A 22,707-nucleotide genomic window follows, 5' to 3' on the forward strand; every position below is an offset into this window, starting at 1 on the left:
GGGAGACAAACCATAAGAGACTCTTAATCATAGGAAATAAACTGAGGGTTGCTGGAGGGGAGGGGGTTTGGGGGATGGGGTAACAGGATGATGGACATTAATGAAGGCACATGATGTAATGAGCACTGAGTGTTATAAAAGACTCACGAATTATTGAACTCTACCTCTGAAACTAATAATACATTGTATGTTAATTGAATTTAAATAAAAAAATTTTTGAAAAAAAAAGAGCAAGACTGGAGTCAGAATGCCTGGTTTCAAATCCCGCCTCTGCCACCTGCTAATTGGGTGACCGCAGACATATACACTTCTCTGAGGCTGACTTGCTGTCACCACTAAGTAGGGATACTAATAGTACTTGCGGCAGAGGGTCATGGTGATGGGCTGAGATCATTGCTGTGAAGGAATTAGCACACTGCTTGGCGCATGCTAGGCACTTAATGATGTATGAATGTGGTGGTAATGATGGTGGCCCATGTCATGCACCACATTAGGTTCTGGGGATACCAGCATCAGTGAGAAATGTCCCTTGCCCACAGGGGTTCACAAAACATCCATCAGATTTGGCAGGCAGTGGTGGAACAGAGAATTGACTGGAACAGGGATGGTATTGGTGAGAAACCCATTCCCTGGCCATATGTTCAGGTGAGGGCAGGTCTGCAAGAGGAGCATTCCCAGCCTCCTGGGAGAGGAGACGTGACCTGGGCTGGGCAGCTGGGAGATGCTGCGGCAACTGCCCATTCTCTCTGCAGAAGGTCTAGCTCTAAAGGTGTGTTCTCTGCTTCTACGTGTATTAAGCCTGCCTGACCTGCTGCACTCCTGCAGGGGGAGCCCCAGCTGTGACAGGTGCCTAACTATGTGTGTCTGCTTCAGGGAGGAAGTAGTACAAAGTCCCTGTGGCCACACATCTTATGCCACATCCTCTGATACAGCTTTTTTAGTTTTAAAGTCATCATTTTGTTCTCCGTCTTTCCAATTTCTCTGTGTACTGGTAGGCAGCCTCCAAGATGGCACCAGTAATCCCTAGCTGCTGGTATTCGTGCTCTGTTGGAGCGCCATGCTGTATCAGGGGGCCGTCTACGTGACCATTAGCATGTGGCAAAAATGGTGGTGTCACTCCTGGGCTCTCCTTCTCTCTCCCCCTCTGTCATCAGTTGATTTGGGGGAAGCCAGCTTCCATATCATGAGCACCCTTAGGGAGAAGCCCACATGGCAAGGAATGAGGCCTCCTGTCAACACTAAGTGAGTAAGCTTCGAAGCAAATCCTCTAGCTTCAGGTGAACTTTGAGCTGACCACAGCCCTGGCTGACCTCTTGACCGAAATCTCTTTAGAGACCCTGTCTCATAATCGCCCAGCTAATCTACTCTCAGATTCCTGACCCTCCAAAGCTGTGAGACAATGCATGGGTATTATTGTTTGAAGCTGCTAAATGTGGGGAAAATTTGTCACACAGAAACAGACAATGAATATAGTCTATTTCTCAATTGTTTGTACCCTCCAAAAGGAAGTAAAAGGTGTTATTGATTGCCTACAGTTCTTTTTTTTTTTTTTTAAGATTTTTATTTATTTATTTTGAGACAGAGAGAATGAGAGACAGAGAGCATGAGAGGGAGGAGGGTCAGAGGGAGAAGCAGACTCCCTGCCGAGCAGGGAGCCCGACGCGGGACTCGATCCCGGGACTCCAGGATCATGACCTGAGCCGAAGGCAGTCGCTTAACCAACTGAGCACCCAGGCGCCCCGATTGCCTACAGTTCTAACAGATGACAGGATCTGAGGGGTAACACCCAGTAGACTCTGCTCTACTTTGGGAAGAAATAGCACAGGGTGCTTGAGCACACATCAGTCATACCTGGGTTTGAATCCTGGTCCCTGCCATTACCTCCTGCTGCACGATCATGCGCAACTCATTCGGCCATGCAAAGTCTCAGCCTCTTCATTTAGTAAATGGAGGTAATTGCTACCTTGTAAAGTTGTTAAGAATAAAATGAAATAATGCAGGTAAAGAGCATAAGGATAAGCGTCCCCTCATGTGCTAACTATTCATGTGAATTCATGTCATCTCTTTTTTTTTTAAGATTTTATTTATTTATTTGAGAGAGAGAATGAGAGAGAGAGAGAGAGCATGAGAGGGGGGAGGGTCAGAGAGAGAAGCAGACTCCCTGCCGAGCAGGGAGCCCGACATGGGACTCGATCCCGGGACTCCAGGATCATGACCTGAGCCGAAGGCAGTCGCCCAACCAACTGAGCCACCCAGGCGCCCTCATATCATCTTTTATCATGAACTTGCAAGAGGTGCTGAGGGACAAGCCTCTTCATTGCCCATCCCCCCACCTACCATTCACCTACCATAGAGTGGGGGAGGGAGGAGGACCTCAGTTTTGCAAGCTAAGTGGGATGTGTTTATAAAATAGCAAATGTGTGGAAATCGCCCCACATTCCACTTTAATTCGTGCAAGCACAAAATAATGTCACACACAGGACACATGGACACCCAGCTCTACTCACTGATTTGGTTGGAGGACATTTGGGATAACTGGTCCCCTTCAGAGCCAGTCTTTTTTTTTTTTTTTTTAATTTACAGGGAGGAGAGAGTCTGATTATTTTATCGAGAGTCCTTCTCAAGTGATGCCTCCCTAACAGACATCCAGGCGCTTGAAAGCAAGCATAATGCCCCGTATTAAGTTTACTTGGCTAATTTTAAATCTCTGGGCATCCATCATGTACTTAGCTCTAAATTATATGGTGGATCTGGGTTTTTCTTAGGCCTCATCCATGCAGCAGGTAAATAAAACAGCCTTGTGAAGGGACCATAAAAAGCCTTGTAAAGGCCCAGTGTTCTGTCCTTCCCTGGCAAGGGCTGCAAGTCGCCTGTCCAGGAGAGCTGTCCTTTTGCAGCTTGGCAGTCCTGGGATTTGGGGCGATCCAGGATAAATAAGAGCCCAGGTTAATGGAGGCCACCAGCCCAAGAGGCCCTCAGCTCCCCGAGCCTCTCTGGCAGCTCGCCCGTCCTCCTGGCTAAATCCTTCATCATCAAAATCATCCTGTGTTTCCCTCAGTCTGGAAAAATCGTTTCTGGGCCTATGCAATGTCCATTCTGGCCACGAGAGGGCGCCGCAGGGCAAGATGCCGGGAGGACCCGTTTGGCCTGTCCTTCCTGTCCCCCAGGATGACGCCTGGAGACAGGACAAATATAGCGTGAACAATCGTCGGAGGCTGCAATTTGGGTGCGACAGCCTCCGATGGCAGCCGCTTCTCTTTCCTTTTTTGACTTTTTTTTTTTTTTTTTAAGACATCTAATGAGAGGGAAGCGTGCTGAATTTGGAAATAGAACCTCCTATTTCAGGTCAAGGTCTGGGCTCAGATTTGCTGGGTTCAAGGAGAGCCCCGTTTCTTCTAACATGAGTTAATAAACTCATTCACTCAATACAACTAATTATCACGCACGGACCACCAAGTGCCCCGCACTCTGCAGGACATCGGCAACACAAAGGATGCCCCAGCTGGGGAGGCAGGTGTTCTCCAGGGGCAGGTGCTGGGGGTGGGGGGTGGGGGTGCACAGGTGGGGCCCGCCTGCAGGGGCTTCAGTGAGGTGGTGGCCTTTGAGGTGGAGCTGAGTGAAGAGTGTGAGTGTGCAAGGCAAATGTCGTGAGGATACAAGGTGTGCAGGAGTCAGGCGGGGAGGGCAGGGGATGAGTGAAGACCCTAAGGTGAGACTGTCTGCCAAGCCTTAGGGCTCTCAGACTGGTATTCCCTTTCTCAGGGCCCATTTCTCGGGCGAATGACCACGTAGTCACATGGAGCCTGAGCATAGAGGGCCCCATGCTTGGTTTAATGCTCTGCTGTCGCCATCTTGAAATGCTTCATAAGTTTGGAACCAAGCCCCACGTTCTCATTTTGCCCCAGGGCCCCCTATATCGCGTGGCGGGTTCTGCCTCTCCCTAGAACACTCTGCTCTTGGCCTGTCTCCTTTAGTTACTGGAGTCTTCTTGGCTCAAGTGTTACCTCCTCAGAGAGCCCTTCCTGGGCCCCCTGTCCAAAGCCCCACCTAGTCTTTCTTGGTGGTGTCACAGGAACTGGGCCACATCGTGTGAAGAGGTGGGCAATTCTCTGTTCTTTTTAAATCTTCCCTGGACACTCGTGTGCAGGCCAGGCCAGGCATGCTCCTCTACCCAGCCGGCACTGTGTGTCCATAATGGGGCCCACTCCTTCCAGGCATGGCCAGTGTGAAATTCTAGACCAGAACAGGGGGCGTGAACTCCCTTCTGACGTCAGAGGTTGATCTGACCTGGGTCCTGATGCCCGAGAAGAGAAGGAATGCGTGACATTTTCTCTCCCCGTTGGCGCCTCTCCGAGGTGATCCCCGAGAGAGAGGGAGGACCTACCATCCAGGCAAGCCAGGTGATAGCTTCTGGGCACTTGGCAACTTGATTCAACTTAAAACAGGCTTAAGTTATTGACTAAATGTTTGCACGTGCGGCCCCAGGTTGGAATTATCCAGAGCCTTCCAAGGGCATCTGGAACTCAGATGCTGCCTCTGAGTCTATATTTTGCCAATGGATGGGATCAAGAATTTTCTTCTGAAATTTCTCCAGTACAGAAAAAAAAAAAAGTCTGAATTAAGGCTCTGGCTTGTGAGACAAAGGGTCCCAACTGGACTGCATGCTTTGTCCTGTTCAGTTAAAAGTATGACTTTATTACCATGATTATTCTTACTGTTGTTGGCTGATCTGCCCAGAACTGGAGGGCAGGGCTGTCTCCCTCTTGGAGAAATGGAGCCTTTCATTCAATGAATTGGAGAAATCCTTGCTGAGCACCTGCTCTGTAATAAGCAGGGGGTGGGGCTCGCCTGGGTGAACAGAAAGATGATCCTTGTGTTGTTTAGATGCCAGACACTGAACTTGGTACAATATGTGTGTGAACTCACTGTGAGCTCCAGCCACTCCAGAGGGGGGTGCCACTATGATTCCCATTTGACAGCTGAGGTAAAGCCCCCTACCGGCTGGCCCCACTAATGACATGGACCAGACCAGACTGCCACTCCTGTGCCCAGGCACTTTTTTTTTTTTAAGATTTATTTATTTATTTCAGAGAGAGAGAGAGCACTCAAATGGGGGAAGGGGCAGAGGGAGAGAGGATCTCCGGCAGACTCCCCACTGAGGCTCGATCCCACGACCCTGAGATTATGACCTGAGCTGAAATCCACCCAGGTGCCCCTCCAGTGCCCAGACTCTTGGCCACTACACCGTCATGCCCTGCAGGTGCTTTCTGACAAAGGAAGAGAGATAATGACTTAAACCCCGGGGCTTTGCCTGAAACCCCATGATGGGCCCACCAGCCCCAGTGAAAACCAGCCACCTTACCACCACCTCTGTCATTTGTAGTCTTTGGAGAGATTGCCGCATTCCCTCATTCGCTCCGTCCAGCAGAAAAACCTGGCATCGGGCACGTTTTCTGGTTCAGTCCTGGCAGGACCGCCATATAGAGCTGTGCGGATTTTATACCCCACCGCAAGAGGGCGCCCTTCACATGGACCGCTAGTCTCTGAAGTATGCGTCCGGCAAGCTCTCGAAAGAAAACAACCTATATTAGTTTTCTTTGGCTGCAAAACAAATTAGCCCCAAACTTAGCACCGTCAAACAACAACTGTTTATTATCTCACAGGTTCTGTGGGCCAGGAATCCAGGAGAGATTTAGCTGGGTGGTTCTGGCCCAAGACCTCTCTGGTGGTTACAGTCAAGATCGGATGGGGCTGTTGTCACCTGGGCTGGCACGTCCAAGCTCACTTCCGTGGTTGTTGGCAGGAGGCTTTGCTTGCTTGCTTGCTTTTTTTTTTTTTTAAAGGTTTTATTTGTTTATTTGACAGAGAGAGACACAGCGAGAGAGGGAACACAAGCAGGGGGAGGGGGAGAGGGAGAAGCAGGCTTCCCGCGGAGCAGGGAGCCGGATGCGGGGCTCGATCCCAGGACTCTGGGATCATGACCTGAGCTGAAGGTAGACGCTTAATGACTGAGCCACCCAGGTTCCACTCCCCTCCCCTTTTTTTTTTGAGGCTTTGCTTTCTCACTGACTGTTGGTAGGAGACCTCAGCTCTTTGCCATGGGGCCTTCTCTGTAGACTTAGTGTCCTCATTGTCTGGCAGCTGACTTCCCCAGAGAGAATGATTTGAGGCAGAGAGCAAGAGTGAGTGCCCGAAACGGAAATTGCAGTCTTTTCTTAACCTGGTACCAGAACTGACATGCCGTAAGTTATTGGTTGCAGAGACCACCTTGGTACAGTGTGGGAGGGGACTACACAAGTGTGTGAATCCCAGGATGGTTGGGGGGATTGGGAACCACTGGGGGCCATCTTGGAGGCCAGCTGTCGCAAGATGGCCAAATAGGAACACTGACATCCTTAGAAAGTCATATTTTAAAGCCAGTGACTGGATCCACCAGCTTGGGCTCCCCAGACTCTGCAGGCCTTTGGGGTTTTAGCCGTGGAGATTTTGACTCCTGATATGTGCTCTGCAGATATGCCCCCACTCTTGTTCCTTTCCAGTTGAGCTTTGAGTGGTGGGGTCTTTGTCCTATCACCCATTCAGCATTGCCCAAGCTGTTAGGAAAGCCAACAGATTTCATACAAGGTTTGGACTCAACATCTGAGCAGCGAACGGTGGGGCTGCTGTCTTACCCTTCTAAAGGACACTTAAGAAAGAAACCAGTTAGAATCTGGGACGGAGATCTGTTTCATTTAACAGTGGAGGTTGTTGTTGGGGTCATTGTTCGTTTGGTGTTCTACTTTAGACCTTTAAACCAAGTACCTGCGGTGGAGGGGAAAATACACCAATCCCAGAGTGGCCAGACCTGGTTTGAATTCCCGCTTTGTCACTCTCACTGCACGAACATGGGTAAGTGACTTATGCTCCGTAAACTTTGTTATTGCATCAAAAAGAAAAGAAAAGGAAAATAATAATAATATCTAGCTCACAGGTTGTTGTGGGAATTAATTTAGATACAATGTAAAAATGTCTCACCTGGTGCCCCAAACTTAGAACTACTCAGGAAATGGTGTGACAAGGAAGTTATTGTACCGTATGGAGAAATAACCCTAGCATTTTATTTCATGTTTTTTAGTTTTTTGAAATGTATTTTTTTAATATAAGAAAATGGTCAGTTCCAAGTATAAAACTGATAATATTAAAAGATTTGCTGCAGTCTTAGCTGTGGTTTTATCACATCCTAGAGCTTTAGAATATCCCGAGGACCCATTTTGCAAGGAAAGTAATGGAAAAAAAATGATTTAGGCTCTAAAAATTCCAATTGGCAATTAACTTTTCAGAAACACATCTCTTCCCTGAAGTGAGGGGCATGTGTATCCAGATGAAAGGAGAGTTCCCCTTGTCCCCTTTCGGTTCATTCATTCCTTCATAATCAGACAATAAGAGTCTTTTGGCAAAATAGCTGCCTGTCTACAGGTACAATTTCTCAGAAATAATCACCTCGAAACTTCTTTTCCAGAGAGTCTCATCTGCAAAATGCTTTCTCATCAAAGATACGTTCCTATTTCCAAGGCAGCAATGATGCTATTTTCTTTTTTCCGTATGCATTGTCATTTGGTGCGGAGGGCTCTCTCTCTACGTTCTACACGTCAGGATATTGAAAGTCGCCGCAACTTCAAGGCAAGTGTCACCTATCAACAGCTCCCGAATAACTAATCAGGAGTGGGAGATGGAGAATCACAATGCAGAACACTCATTTTCTACTCTTACAGGGCTTATGATTAAGCTGAGAAAAAGGCCTTGATTCACCCTCTGTGCGTGCGTGTGCAAGCTCGTGCCTTGCATTTGCTGGTGAAGGGTAGACCAGATGCCCAGAGGGACTTTGCCTGTCAGGCTGGGAAATAGGATGGGAAATGAGTAGTTAGGTATCACTTCCTATGAGGCATCCCCCTCACCTCTTCCTATCCTTTCAGGTGGTGAAATGTACCGTCTCCTGAGGTCATTTGCTCCCTAAAGAATCAGACGACTGGCCTCCTAATAGACACTGGAGAGTTTCCAAATTCAACATCTCCAATCTGATTTGAGTGGCTCTGCCTAAGTGCTTCCCCCTTAAACCCGGTGATGATTAAGAGAGTTTCCATGATGAGCCAGCCATGAGAAGATTAGAGTTTGTGACTGCTGAGAAGCAAGGACTCACGCCTGTGGTCCAGAATTGTGCCTACCACTGCCATCCTCTTCTCCCAGGTTCCTGGTCCAGGGCTAGTGCAGGGATCTGCATGCACACAGGAGGTTCTTAAAAATTGCCAACCGACTGACATGTTTTCTTTATTTTTATCGAAGAATAATTTGACATACAATGTATTAGTTTCAGGTATACAACACAGTGACTGAGATTTATATACATTATGAAATGGTCGCCACCATAAGTCTAGTTACCATCTGTCACTGTACAAAGCTGTTACAGTATTATTGACTATATTCCCTGTGCTGTATATTACCTCCCTGTGTCTTATGTATTTTTTAACTGGAAGGTTGTACCTCTTAATCCCCTTCACCTATTTCACCCACCCCCCAACTCCTCCCATTTGGTAACCATCAGTTTGTTCTCTGTATCTATGAGTCTCTTTCTGTTTGTTTTGTTTGTTCATTTGTTTTGTTTTTTAGATTCCACATATAAGTGAAATCATATAGTATTTGTCTTTCTCTGTCTGACTTATTTCACTCGGCATAATATCCTCTGGGTCCATCCATGTTGTTGCAAATGGCAAGATTTCATTCTTTTTTTTTCCATTAATATTCTGGTGTGTGTGTGTGTGTATATCACATCTTCTTTATCTATTCACCTATTGATGGACATTTAAGTTGCTTCTGTATCGTGGCTATTATAAATAATGCTACAATGAACATAGGGGTGTATATGTCTTTTTGAAAACTTCATTTATTTATTTTAGAGGGGGTGGGCAGAGGAAGAATGAGAGAGAATCTCAAGCAGAGTCCTCACTGAGCATGGAGCCCAATGTAGGCCTCTGTCTCATAACCCTGAGATCATGACCTGAGCTGAAATCAAAAGTCAGATGCTTAACCAACTGAGCCACCTGGGCGTCCCTATGTGTCTTTTTGAATTAGTGTTTTCATTTTCTTTGGATAAATACCTAGAAGTGGACTTGCTGGAGAGTATGGTAGTTTTATTTTTAATTTTTCGAAGAACTTCCATACTGTTTTTCATAGTGGCTGCACCGATGTAAATTTTCATCAATAGTGCACAAGGGGTCCCTTTTCTTCACATGTTCACCAACACTTGTTTCCTGTCTTTCTGGTGATAACCATTCTCACAGGTGTGACATGGTATCTCATGGTGGTCTTAATTTGCATTTCCCTGATGATGACTGATGCTAAGCATCTTTTCATGTGCCTGTTGGCCATCTGGGTATCTTCTGAGGAAAAATGTCCATTCAGGTCCTCTGCCCATTTCTTAATAGGATTGTTTTTTATTTTTATTTTTTGATATTGAATTGTATAAGATCTTTATATATTTTGGATGTTAAGCCCTTACTAGATATATCATTGGTGAATGAATATCTTCTCCCATTCAGTAAGTTGCCTTTCATTCTGTTGAGGTTTCCTTCACTGTGCAAAAGCTTTCTATTTTGATGTAGTCCCAATTGTTTATTTTTGCTTTTGTAGTTCTTGCCTAAGGAGGCAGATCCAAGAAAATACTGCTAAGACTGATGTCTAACAGCTTACTGCCTATGTTTTCCCCTAAAAGTGTAATAGTTTCTCTCTCTCTCTTTTTTAAAAATTTTATTTATCAGAGAGAGAGAGACACAGGCAGGCAGAGGGAGAAGCAGGCTCCCCACCGAGCAAGGAGCCCAATGCAGGACTCGATCCCAGGACCCTGGGATCATGACCTGAGCTGAAGGCAGACACTTAACTGACTGAGCCACCCAGGCGTCCCAAAAGTGTAATAGTTTCAGGTTTTACATTTAAGTTTTTAATCCATTTTGAGTTTTTTTTTATATATATGAAAATGTTAAGAGGTCCAGTTCATTCTTTTGCATGTAGCTGTCCAAGTTTTCCCAACACCATTTATTAAAGAGACTGTCTTTTCCCCATTCTATATTCTTACTGGCATAGTTCTTTACACACATAATTAGCTCATTTAGCTTAATCTATTCCTTTCCTTGAGTGATTTTAGGCTTACCTGTTCTCACTCACCATTCCATTCCACCACCTGATCACTTCTGAGGTCATGCTCTATCTCATTCATCAACAAACTGAAATTACCTCGTCTGTAAAGTGCTAGGGAGAGAGCTAGTCTCTTGGCCACAGGAGAAGCCACGAATCACTGTCTCTCCCAGGCTCTGATAAGCTTATTTATTTCAAAGAAGGGCTGGGGAAAACGTATGAGCCTGCAATGAGGCAGGCGATGCGAGGTTGGGGAGAAAAGAAACTACCGTTGACATGAGAACAAAGCTTTGTTTGGGGGCCTGACCCTCCCAGCACCTCCATGTGCTCACCAGTCCAGAAACTCTGTGAACTTAAATTGTCCATGAGTTTTTACAGAGCTCAATCTGCAGCCTCCCTCCCCTCTCCAGAGTTCAGGGTTCGGGCTGAAAGTTCTTGGTCTTTCTGGTGACCAGTCCTATCCTGAGGCTGTCTAGGAGCCCCACCCTGAGTCATTGCATTGGCACAAATTCAGGTGTGATTTAAAGGGGTTAGTGATGAGTAACCAAATACACTCCTATCATTCAGGAAATGCCAAAGGTGTAGGAGCACTGTGCCAGGAAGCAGGAACAAAGACCAAATATATTTTTTTATTATACCACAGTATCCAGAGGTGATCCTTCAGGTTACACAGGGGATGGGTTTTCTAATATTCCCAGTGGAAATCCCCAGGACCAGTGAGAATCCCCAGGACCTCTTCAGATCAAAGGCACTGACCACAGCGAGTCTGAGATGGAAGAAATAGTGAAGCTCTCATTCTCATAGAGGTGGTATCCTTTGTTTGCAGTTGTTTTTTTTTTCCAAGTTGCATGAGACAGAAAACCCAGCTTAAACTTGAAATTGGCCCAAGAAAAAAACCAGGATTTTATTGGCTTGTATAACTGAGAAGTCCAGAGAGACCACACATCTTTTCACAGGCCCTCGACTCCGCTTCTTTTTTTTTTTTTTAAGATTTTTTAATTTATTCATTAGAGACAGAGAGAGAGCGCAAGAGAGAGCACAAGAAGGGGGAGGGGTAGAGGGAGAGGGAGAAGCAGGCTCTCCGCTGAGCAAGGAGCCCAACTTGGGACTTGATCCCAGGACCCTGAGCCAAGGGCAGATGCTTAACCGACTGACCCACCCAGGCGCCCCTCCACTTTGCTTCTTATCCATCTGCTCACAGGCTCCACACTGGTTCAGGGCCCTGCACACAGGAGGTGCTTAATAAATGCTTATCATGGCCACAAAATGGTCCCAGCAACAGCAAGCACCGTACCCTCACATCATAACCTCTCAGTGGAGGGAGAAGATGCTTTTCTTTCTCAAAAGCCCCATCAAAACAGCTGCTGGCATCTTCTTGGAGACAACCGGGTCATGTGTTTAGATCTGACCCGATCACCTGCAGATGGGATGGGGTCTGTTAAAGAAAAAAAAGCCATGGCACTTGTTAAAATGGTAAGGCAGACTTTATTCAGGACTATAGAAATAAGCGGGGTGCCTGGGTGGCTCAGTTGTTAAGCGCCTGCCTTCGGCTCAGGTCATGATCCCAGGGTCCTGGGATCAAGCCCCGCATCGGTCTCCCTGCTCCGTGGGAAGCCTGCTTCTCCCTCTCCCACTCCCCCTGCTTGTGTTCGCTCTCTGGCTGTCTTTCTCTCTGTCAAATAAATAAAAAAACCTTTAAAAAAAAAAAAAGGACTATAGAAATAAGCATCAGGACAGCTCCAATGGGGCTTTGCAGGAGGGGAGATAAATGGGGCTCGACTCCCAGTACAACAAGAACAAGTGGGAATTTGTGGCCAAGGAGCAGTGGGGGGTGTGGGTGGGGGCGGTCAGTGGATGGAAAATGACTAAGAGGAAACATCAGGGTTAAGGGGGAATTCTGGCTAAAGCTGACTGGGCAGGATTCTTACTGAAGGCAGGCCAGGGTGGTCAGATGTCACCTGGGGGATGGTGGGGGTGAGGAGTTTAGGCAGATACCAAGGGTAGGGATTCTGGCTAAATTGATGAAGCAGGATTCTTGCTCAAGTTGGACCCTTGAGGACATGCCCAAGGACGGGCCCCAGTGGAAGAAGAGCTCAGAGGAACCTGCATAGAGTTTGGTCAAGGAGAGAATGTTCACTGGGTCAGTACCCAAAACACAGGGTTGAGAATGAGGAGGGACTGAATCCACCAACAGGAAAACTGCTGAGGGGAGAAGAGAAGGGGTGGAGGGGGACAATCAAAACATGTCCACCAGGGACATGGAGCCTATGACCCTAACCTGCAGAAGCATGTTGTTCAGTCCCTGAACTGCCAGGGGGTGAAGAGGTAGGTTACTGTGGGTTTGTTTCACTTGTTTACCCAGCATGGCCGCTAATTAGAAGCTACACCAGGAAGGGACCTTAGACGTCATCTAGCCCAAGAGGCTCATTCTAGAGATGAGATCAAAGACGAGAGAGCTTAGTGACCCGCTCAAAATGACAAAGCAAGGAGGAGGCTGCACTGATCCCAGAACACAGATCTGCTGGTAGATGGTGACCACCAGCAGAACACTGGGGCCAGCTCCTGCCACTCCCAAGGGCCAATCTTTAAATGTTCAGGAACGTTGCAAGTTGGTTGGCAATATAACCATTATCATCATCATCATTATTATTATTATTGCTATTATTTTAAGTAGACTCCATGCCCAACATGGGACTGGAACTCATGACCTCGAGATGAAGAGTTGCAGGCTCTACCAGGTGCCCCATACAACCATTATTAAAAATGAAATTATATAAACTCACAATTAAGTAAATTATATTGAAAATGAAGGTCATCACAAATGTTCATAGCAATGCCATTCAGAATGGCTAAAAGGTGGAAACACCCCAAATGTCCGTCAGTGGATGAAGGGATAAATGGAATGTGGCCTATCTGAACAGTGGAATATTGGTCAGCCACGAAAAGGAATGAACTACTGATCCATGCTACAATATGGATGAACTCTGAAAACATCATCCTAAGTGAAAGAAACCAGAAGTATCCAGGGTCAGCAAATCCACAGAGACAGAAAGCAGACCAATGGAGGGGGTGGGAAATGGCTACTTACTGGGTAGGAAGTTTCCATCTGGGGCCATGAGAAAGTTCTGGAACTGAATAGTAGTGCTGGTTGTACAACACTGTGAATGTGCTTGATGCTATTGGCTTGTAGGCATTAAAATGGTTAAAGTGATTTAAAATAAAACAAAAGAGCAGCGCCTGAGTGGTTCAGTCTGTTGGGCATCCGACTCTTGGCTTCGGCTCAGGTCATGATCTCAGGGTCCTGGAATCCAAGCCCCAAGGTGGGCTCTGTGTTCCCCAGGGAGTCTGCTTGAGATTTTCTCTCTCCCTCCGCCCCTTCCCCCACCTGTGTTCTCTCTCTCTCAAATAAATACATAAACACTTTTTTTAAAAATGGAAAAAACTTGGGGCGCCTGGGTGGCTCGGTCGTTGAGCATCTGCCTTTGGCTCGGGTCATGATTCCCGGGTCCTGGGATCGAGCCCACCACCGGGCTCCCTGCTCGGCGGGAGGCCTGCTTCTCCCTCTCCCACTCCCTCTGCTTGTGTTCCCTATCTATCTGTCTCTCTGTCAAATAAATAAATAAAATCTTTTTTAAAAAAAAAGGAAAAAACTTTAATAATGCTAATAAAATAGTTAATAATGCATTACTTAGTTATAACAAATACAGCGATGGGGGTGCATGGGTGGCTCAGTGGGTTAAGCATCTGACTGTTGATTGCTGCTCAGGTCATGATCTCAGGGTCGTGAGATTGAGCCCCGCATCAGACTCTGCGCTAGGCGTGGAGCCTGCTTGAGACTCTCTCCCTCTGCCCCTCCCTGCCCCAATCAACCAACCGATCAATCAATCAACTGATAACCTGAAAAGTGCGTTCTGTCTGTGACTATTACATTGAGACTAACACAAAGTACTGAGAAAATATTCTAGTATTTGAAAACTGATTCAGAAAAGAAGTTGCTTGCATCATTAAATGGAATTTCAACACGTGTGCATTGTTTTATTTTACTCACTAATGCAAACAAAGAGATCAATCAATAGTCATTATGTTGGAACTCCCGTCCATCATCAAAAATATAAGCAACTTCTTTGCTGCGTCAGATCAAGCAGGAATTTTGCCAACATGGTTGAATTGCAACCAGAGGTTTGCTATAGATCAAGAGTTCTACAAAAATCAGTGAAAACATTTTGTAAGAATCAGTTGGCTGTATGAAATTTACAATAAAGTATTGTGGGATTTGTTATTTGTAAACTGTGTGCTATACATCCTTTATGTTGGGAAAATTTTTACTTATTTATGTGCCTAAATATTGGTGTGTTTTTTCTGGAGAGCCAGATAATTAACATTTAACAGCACATCACTGGCTGTAATAGATTTCTAGCATGATGGGGCCCAACTTAAATGGGTAAATTGCTTCAAAGATTCCCCCCAAATGTGACCATCTCACTAGAGCTCCCATAAATTATCATCAAGACCCAGAAACAGAATTTTGGCAGCATTGAAGGTAGGGGGACTGGCACTTCACAGAAAAAGTAGGATAAATGAGCAAGAGACTTCTTGCTCAGAACTGGTGTAATTTATTTCCATTTGCCGGTGGAAATGAATTCATTTTCCCTGCTCAGAGACCAGGCTGCAGCTGAGTCTTCAAATCTTCTTGTCCCCCAGAGTCTAGTCAGGGAACCAGGATGTTTGATGTTTGAAGGAAAAAAACAAAATGACACTTGTTTAGAGTATGTTGCGGAAAATTTAGAACAAAACCTCTTGGCACACACATAACCCATGAATTCCTTGCAGGCTTGCCAAGAAATACACGTAATCTTCTGGGTAAGTCATCTGGTAGGATTTCCACAAAAGCACCGGTATAAAGTGCACTTTCCCCAAACCCCAGAAAACTTGGGACTCATCTGATTTATCATGACATCTGAGAAAGGGAACATTCTTGGTGGAAAACAGGTGCATCTAACTTTTCTGCTCTTTCATACTCGAGTGAAGGATGGGTGTGTCATGGGCTTCATAGGCATGGGAGAAAGAGGAGCTCACATTTGCAAAGCATTGCAGAGTTTACCAGGAGCTTCATAGATAGCATCCCATCTGATCCTTGCAGCAAACTTGAGAAGACAGTGTTCCTGAAATACTGTGCTTGAGGCGAGCAGGGCAGGGCTCAGCAGGAGACCACTGGCTAGCCTCATACAACTTCAGGAAAAGTCAGATTCAAACTCAGCTGGAAAACAAGCAAGAGCCAACTGATAAAAGTAGGAAGGAGATAGCACTAGGGATTTCCTAACTATTACTGACGCCCAGAGAGAAAGAGGGTTGCTTTGGGGAGTGATGGTTTGAACTGAACACCTGTACGGCTTAGAGAAGAAAGTAAGGAAGTGCAGTGAGTCCTGGTCAAGCTTGCCGGGAACAGACAGACAAAGGAGGAGGCACGAACAAGGAGGTAGTGGGGTTTGTGGAGGCCAGAAAAATACCTTCCTGCACCCTGACCTGGGTTCTGAGTCAACTGAGGATAAGAGAACCATCAGTAGCCAGAGGAATGGAACATTCTCTTTATTACTAAGAAAGCTGACGTAGGAGAAAGGTGGCTTAAATTTGAGTGCACGTGGACATCCTATGATGGAAACAGGCAGATGAGCATGCCCCTTTCTAAACCAGTGTTGAATCTGTGTTTGACCCATCTCTTATAATATGCAGTCCAGTGAACCAGAGTCACTTCCCACCCCCACGGCCCGGTAAGTTAAAGAACAATTCTGTCTTTGCTCACCTTCTCCCTTGTCTTCGCCTTCTTGGGAGCGGGCTGTCTCTTCTCAGCTCTTGAGATACCAAATGGGGACAAGGAGTAGAGGAAAGCAGGAAACAGGACAGGGAAGGACAGAAAAGGAAAGTGGGTGGAGGCCTCCGACAGCATTGAGGGTAAGGGATTTGGAGCAAGAGGTAATCTGGAATAGCTTTGCAGATTTGAGAGAATTGGCCAGAAGAGAACCAGAGACAGATTTCTCAAGAGTTGCCCTGGCTTGTTACTTGCATCCCCTTTAATGTTATTTGAGAAGGGCCAGAGAGGTTGAATGTGTATTTTCATTACTGTAGGTTACAGGATGGCACTTCTTTGCATTTGACACCACAGAGACTCTTGACACGTATTCCTGGCTTATAATTGGGACGCCCTACATAGTAAAACAATGGGCTTTTCCTGAACGCCTAAAATGTGCCGGGGGCCGATGATCAGGGGGAGTCAGGGTCTCTCTCCCTACAGGTTTCATGTGGGAGACAGACCGGTAAGCAAATACTCGTAATTCAGTGAGGCTTGAGTTGCATTCACGGAGCAGGTGAGGGAAAGGTTCATTGTGTCCCAGGGAGCAGTGGGGGTGGGAGGGGCCCAGGAAGGAGGTGACACAGAGCAGGGAGAGGAGGTGCCTGCTGGATAAAGGTCCAGAAGGCTGACCACCGTGTTTAGGAGCAGGAGGGAGGGGCTCCTGGAGATTAAGGTGGAAAGACTCAGGCTGAGGTCACATCTGGACCCGAAAAGCCTTGGGAAGTGTCTGAACTTACTCAAAGGACAAAGGTAAGCCACTGGAAGTTTTCTATTTTAATTTTAATATCTTTTCTTGCATTATCAAATTCTGCTTAGAGATAAGCTCCGTAAATATTTCTTCTTTTTCTCTGGGTGCATATCTGTTAAACGAAGTTGGGACCACACTGCACGTAAGGTTTGTAACCAGCCCATTGTCATGTAATATTTTCCTTGTCCCTGCAGAATCTTCTGAAACAGTATCTCTAAGCAGCACATAGCCGTTCATTATGTGGACATTGTGCACTTTATGTAACCAGTCTTCTATTGCCGGATATTTGCTATGGTCTGAATGTTTGTGTCTCCCCCCAGCAGATTCGTATGTTGGAATCCTAACCCCCAAGGGGATGGCGGCTAAGAGGTGAGGACTTTGGGAGGGGATTAGGTCATGAGAGTGGATTCCTCATGAATGGGATCAGTGCCCTTATCAAAGAGACCCCTTGGAGCTCCTCCACCATGGGAGGACACAGCAAGAAGATGGCCATTTATGAACCGGGAGGCAAGCCCTCACCAGACACGAACTGATCGCTGACTTCCAGCCTCCCGAACTGGGAGAAATAAACTTCTGTTGTCTGTAAAACATAAGCATTTTGTTATAGCGGTTTGAATGGACCAAGACAATATTTCTGGTTGTGTTTTTTCTTTTCTTTCTTTCTTTTTTTTTTTTTTTTGCCATTAAAAAGAATGTGATGAACATCTTTGTGCACATCTCCGGTCACCAGAAGGTTTTAGGCAAAGATCAGATCTCTCTTTGGAAGATCATGGGGGTCGGAATGGTGAGTGAGATTTAGGTGGTGGCAAAGACCGGAGACAGGAAACCGGGGAGAAGAACCGTCTTACCACCGCCAGGACGATGAGGCGCACTCTCCCAGACCACGGCTGCAGTCAGCTGAGGAAGGGGATCAGGACACAGGAAACACAGAGAGAGATCTCCAGGACTCGGTGCCAGTGGATGTGGGAGAAGAAGCAGCAGCGGGGGCACAATAGTGATAATGGTGAAGAATGATTATAATATTAGAACTCATACTTATCAAATGCTGTTCTAAGCTCGTATTATTTTTTCTCATCCCCACACAACCCTTGGAGGGAGGTACTATGGTTCCCACTGTTCGGAAGAGGAGAATGGAGCCCAGACCCTTTAAATAACTTGGGTTAAGTTCATGTAACTAGCAGGTGATGGAGCTGGGACTCGAATGCTGGCAGATACCTGTCCCATCTGCAAGCTTAGCTAAGCGCTCACAGTCCCCACCTGCCCTCCCAGCCTGGACCACAGCATGGGGGCTGGTGGTCCTGCTTGCACGAGAGAGGAGGCATGGGGCAGAGCAAGCCTGTGGCCGTTTTGTCTCCGAAGGGAGCACAAAGTCTCTGGGGCCCCAAACAACTCCGTGGGATACCTGTTTGTACTCCCAGAGCAGTGCTTAGCACCTGGAGGTTTGCACAGTGGGTAGGAAGTAAAGATTTGACCAATGAATGCATAACCATGTGATCAATGAGAGGCTCTGCCTAGAAGCTGGGTGTGGCTGGAGCTGACTGGGACCAGCTGGGCTGTTTGCTTGGTTTGTGGGGTCTGAGTGCATCTGCAGAGCCTCATCCGCTGAAAGCCCTTGGACTGGCAGCCACCTGCTCGGGTCATGGCTCTCACCGTGGGTCATGGCTCTCACCGTGATGGCAGCCCAAATGGGATACCACAGGGAGAAAATGCACTAACCGGCTGTTGACAAGTAACTTCAGTGTCTCCTTAAATGTTTGCCTTCCTTTGTCATCCCTACCCCCTGCCAGGGAGGGGGTCAGCGATAGATAGAGGTGAAGTAGGCAGTCATCGGAAGTGCAGTGACCTCGAGGGACACCCAGAAGCCCCCAGCCCCAGATCTGCCCCGCCAGCCTCATGGCTGCCCGGGTCTCCATCCCCCACTGGCTTAAATCCTCCACTGTGTCCGCGAGGTGCTGCTTCCCAAACTCATGCCCTCCCTTACCACTGTCAGGAGTGGCCATCCCCTCCTATGCACTCCACCATTTTCTTTACATAAAAGTGTGCTTTTCAAGCTGCTTACGGGCTTCGGCTTTGTGGGAAAAGCAGGAAGAGCTGTGAAGTGCCTAGCCACTGAATGTGGATGTCCTGCAGACCCACAGGTCAGTTCTGCAGGGGGCCGGTTGGTGCTGGGAGATACCGTTTGGTCAGCGTCTCCAAAAAGACCTTATTTGTTGCAAAGGCATTGCCTGCTAAGGGAAGCTTATTAATCCAATTTTACCCAGTAGCCGGATTCAAAAATGAGTGGATCCTCCCAAAAAGCAGGGACTGGTATATTCAATCGGTTGGAATAGAGGGTGGCCGTGGAGAGAAAGTTGGAGGAAGGGAGCCATGGAGTACGGAAGGGGTATTGGGCACGCTCAGAGCTTCCATGGCTGCCAGCAGACCTGGGAAAGCGAGCACCTCTAAAGTCTCTGGTGACCCATGAAGACAGATGGCTGGGAAGAATGGTGGCTGTTGTGAAGAGTAGCCGAAAAATGGGAAGTCAAAATCTGGCACCTCCTGAGGATTTAATCCTTACAACAGTCATATGAAGGAGGGATGTTGGCCCATTTCATGGGTGAGAAGACTAAGGCTCATAGTCTCAGCTAGTCTGTAGCTAGTAAATGGCTCTAGGGTACAAACTCACCTCTCCGACGCTCCAGCGCCCTGTGGTCTCCTGGGAAGAAGAGAGGACTATGGATTGTCCACATGACAAGGTCTCAGTGCCTCTAGGCAGCCTGGAGCTGCACACCAGCCCAAAGTCCATTTGAGGTTAAGGCCAAGTCCCTAGAACTATACTCCCCTCTCCCCACAGTCCTCTTGGCTGCATCATGTCCCCCAGCACTAAGTCCTGCCCATTTCATCCAAGGATCCCATTTGAAGATGAAGTATTGAGCAGGGAGGACAAGAAAAGGCAGGGCAATGGGCTTTGGGGTTCCAAAGGCAGGTGAGTGGGACCTGTGGTGGACACGTCCTCCACTCCACCCCTGTCTCTCACATCTGCCCCTTGAGAGATTTCCAGCCTCTCATCCCCCACTGTCCAGACCTCAGTTCTGAACCCCATCATCACCCTTGTTTTAAATAATGTTATTCAAATATAATTCACATGCCACAAAATTCATTCATTATAAGTGTACAACTCAATGATTTCTAATGAATTTATAGAATTGTGCAACCATCACCACAGTCGAGCTTTAGAACATTTCCATCACAAAAAGTTTCCTCCTGCCTGCCTGTGTGTTAGTCCCCACTGCCACTGTTTTCCATGGGCAGATGTGTTTTCTGTTTCTATAGATTTCTTATTCTGGACGTGTCATGTAATCCTATAGTACATGGTCTTTCATGTCTGGCTTCTTTCACGGAGCATAATGTTTCTGACGTCTGTTCATGTTGTACTATGGATCGGTAGATCATTCTTTTTTTTATTGCTAAATAGTTTTCTATTTTATTGCTAATTAGTTGTATGGTCATGCCAACTTTGTTGATCAGTCACCAGTTGGTGGACATTTGGGTTGTTTTCAGTTTGGGGCACTTATGAATAGAATAATGCTGCTGGGACCATTAGCCTAGATGGTTTGGGGTGGACCTACATTGTCTTGGGTAGATTCTTAGGAGTGCTGGTGACATCATCTTCCCCTTGAATTGCTGTGCAATTCTTCTAGAACCCTCTCTTCTGACTCCAGTCTTGCCTCCCTCCAATTCAAGCCCTACACTGTCCCCATAGTCATCTCTCTGAAAGGCACACCCAGTTATGGCTTTTGTCAGCATAAAACCTTGCAAGAGCTCAGAACAAAGTCCAGACTCCTGACCCCGAAATATGCAGTGGTCTCCCTGGTGTAGCCTGTCAGCCCCTCTCTGGTCACCCCCTCGCATTGGGGATCAGGCCAGCCCAAGGATGTCATTGTATCCCCAGTGTTCAAGTCCATTTAGAAGGTGCTTGGCCAGTATTATTGGATGAATGCATGGGACTAATAGCTCTGTGATCAGAGCTTTTCAAATACTTATTCAACACCCAGGCATCTCGGGGACTACATCCCAATTGCCTTCTTATCCCAGTTCCTTGGCACACAGGAGCTGGATACAGTTTATTTTTTAACTGAACTGAACACTCTCAAGTGTCAAGTTCCCCCGTTGTCAAAAGGGAATGACAATATTTGCCCTAGCCACTGTAAGGAATTTCTAAAATGAGAATAACATGACTAATAAATAAAAATACTTTGAAAAAAGGCACGAGAGACTCCCTGAAGGTCAAGTCCAGTAACCTGTGGCTTGGCCAGAGCCTCTGGTTACTCAGCGGGACATGACTTGGCCTTACTAGGTTCAGGAAGTGCTTGGGGCTCTTCTAAGCCAGTGGCACCATCGCTGTGAACATGGGTGTGGTTGGCGGTCTGTTCAGCACAGTGATTAAGAGCTCATGACTATCGACAAATCTGTCCCCATCACCCTCCGGCCCGTTCCCCTGTTTCATTTTTCTTCATTGCCTTTATCACTGTGTGACATCATCCAATAGAGCTATTTGCTTGGTGAATGTCTTGCTGTGGCAAAGGCTGCTGGTTGCCCAACCAAATCCACTCTCCAATCCTCCTTGGCCCCCCGACAGACCTTGTTCCCCAGCCCCTCTTGAAGTTGGATGTGGCCACGGGACTAGGTTTCATTCACAGAAAGGAAACAGAAATGATTGTTGCCTTTGCCCCCAGGGCTAGGCTGTAGCACGCTGGGCTAGCCCCTCCATGCTCCCTCCCACCTTCCAACCAGGTGAAGACGGTGTCCCAGGTGCTGAGCGGAGCAAAGGCTTGGAAGGAGCCTGGGTTCTCCCCAGTGACCAGGTGGAGCAGGGCGACCCCCCAACCTGGGAAACATACCTTGAATTACTATTCAAGAGAGAAATTCACTTCTTTGTTCTTTGATTTAATAAATTTTAGGGTATTTGTTACAGCGACCCAACCTCACCCTAACTAATGTACCCTAATGCTTTGTGACAGATGGGACTTTCTTTTTTTGTTGTTCGCTTCAGTGTTTCCAGGGCCTGGAATATGGCCTGGCTCATAGTAGGTGCTTGAGCTAAAATTTGCTGTGTAAGTGAATGAAACCAGATGCCTATGTTTGAATCAGTGACAAGCCATGTTACCCTAACCCTGTGGACCTCAGTTTTCTCATCTGTAAAATAGGGATAGTGATGGGACTCACCTTTTGGATTACTGAGATTAAGATAATATAGTTACCGGGCGCCTGGGTGGCTCAGTTGGTTAAGCGACTGCCTTTGGCTCAGGTCATGGTCCTGGAGTCCCGGGATCGAGTCCCGCATCGGGCTCCCTGCTCGGCAGGGGGTCTGCTTCTCCCTCTGACCCTCCTCCCTCTCATGCTCTCTGTCTCTCATTCTCTCTGTCTCAAATAAATAAATAAAATCTTTAAAAAAAAAAAAGATAATATAGTTACCAAAAAAAAGATGATATAGTTATAGCTCATAGAGCAATGCTTAACATATAGCAAGCTCTCCATGTTAGAGACTATTATTATTAATTATTATTATTATATAAATGTCATGTTTTCTGCACCCTTTGAGGTCTTCAGTAATACTGAAAATGATTTCTTTTTTTTTTTAAGATTTTATTTATTTGAGAGAGGGAGATAGCGCGAGAGAGCATCAGCAGTGGGGAGAGGCAGAGGGAGAGGGAGAAGCAGGGTCCCTGCTGAGCTGGGAGCCTGACATGGGGCTTGATCCCAGGATTCTGGGATCATGACCCAAGCTGAAGGCAGACACCCAATCAACTGAGCCATCCAGGCGCCCCCTGAAAATGATTTCATGCTAAATTAAGAAATTTCAGGGAAAAAAGTAGCCAGGGCAGCTAGGATAGCAGATGCCATTGGCTGGTGTGAATGAAGCGGATTCACCCATTAATGGTTTGCTTCATGAGCTCAGTGTGATGGC

The sequence above is a fragment of the Mirounga leonina genome, unplaced genomic scaffold, assembly GCF_011800145.1.
Source record: "Mirounga leonina isolate KUSES-001 unplaced genomic scaffold, KU_Mleo_1.0 Mir_173, whole genome shotgun sequence".
Taxonomy (NCBI): Eukaryota; Metazoa; Chordata; class Mammalia; order Carnivora; family Phocidae; genus Mirounga; species Mirounga leonina.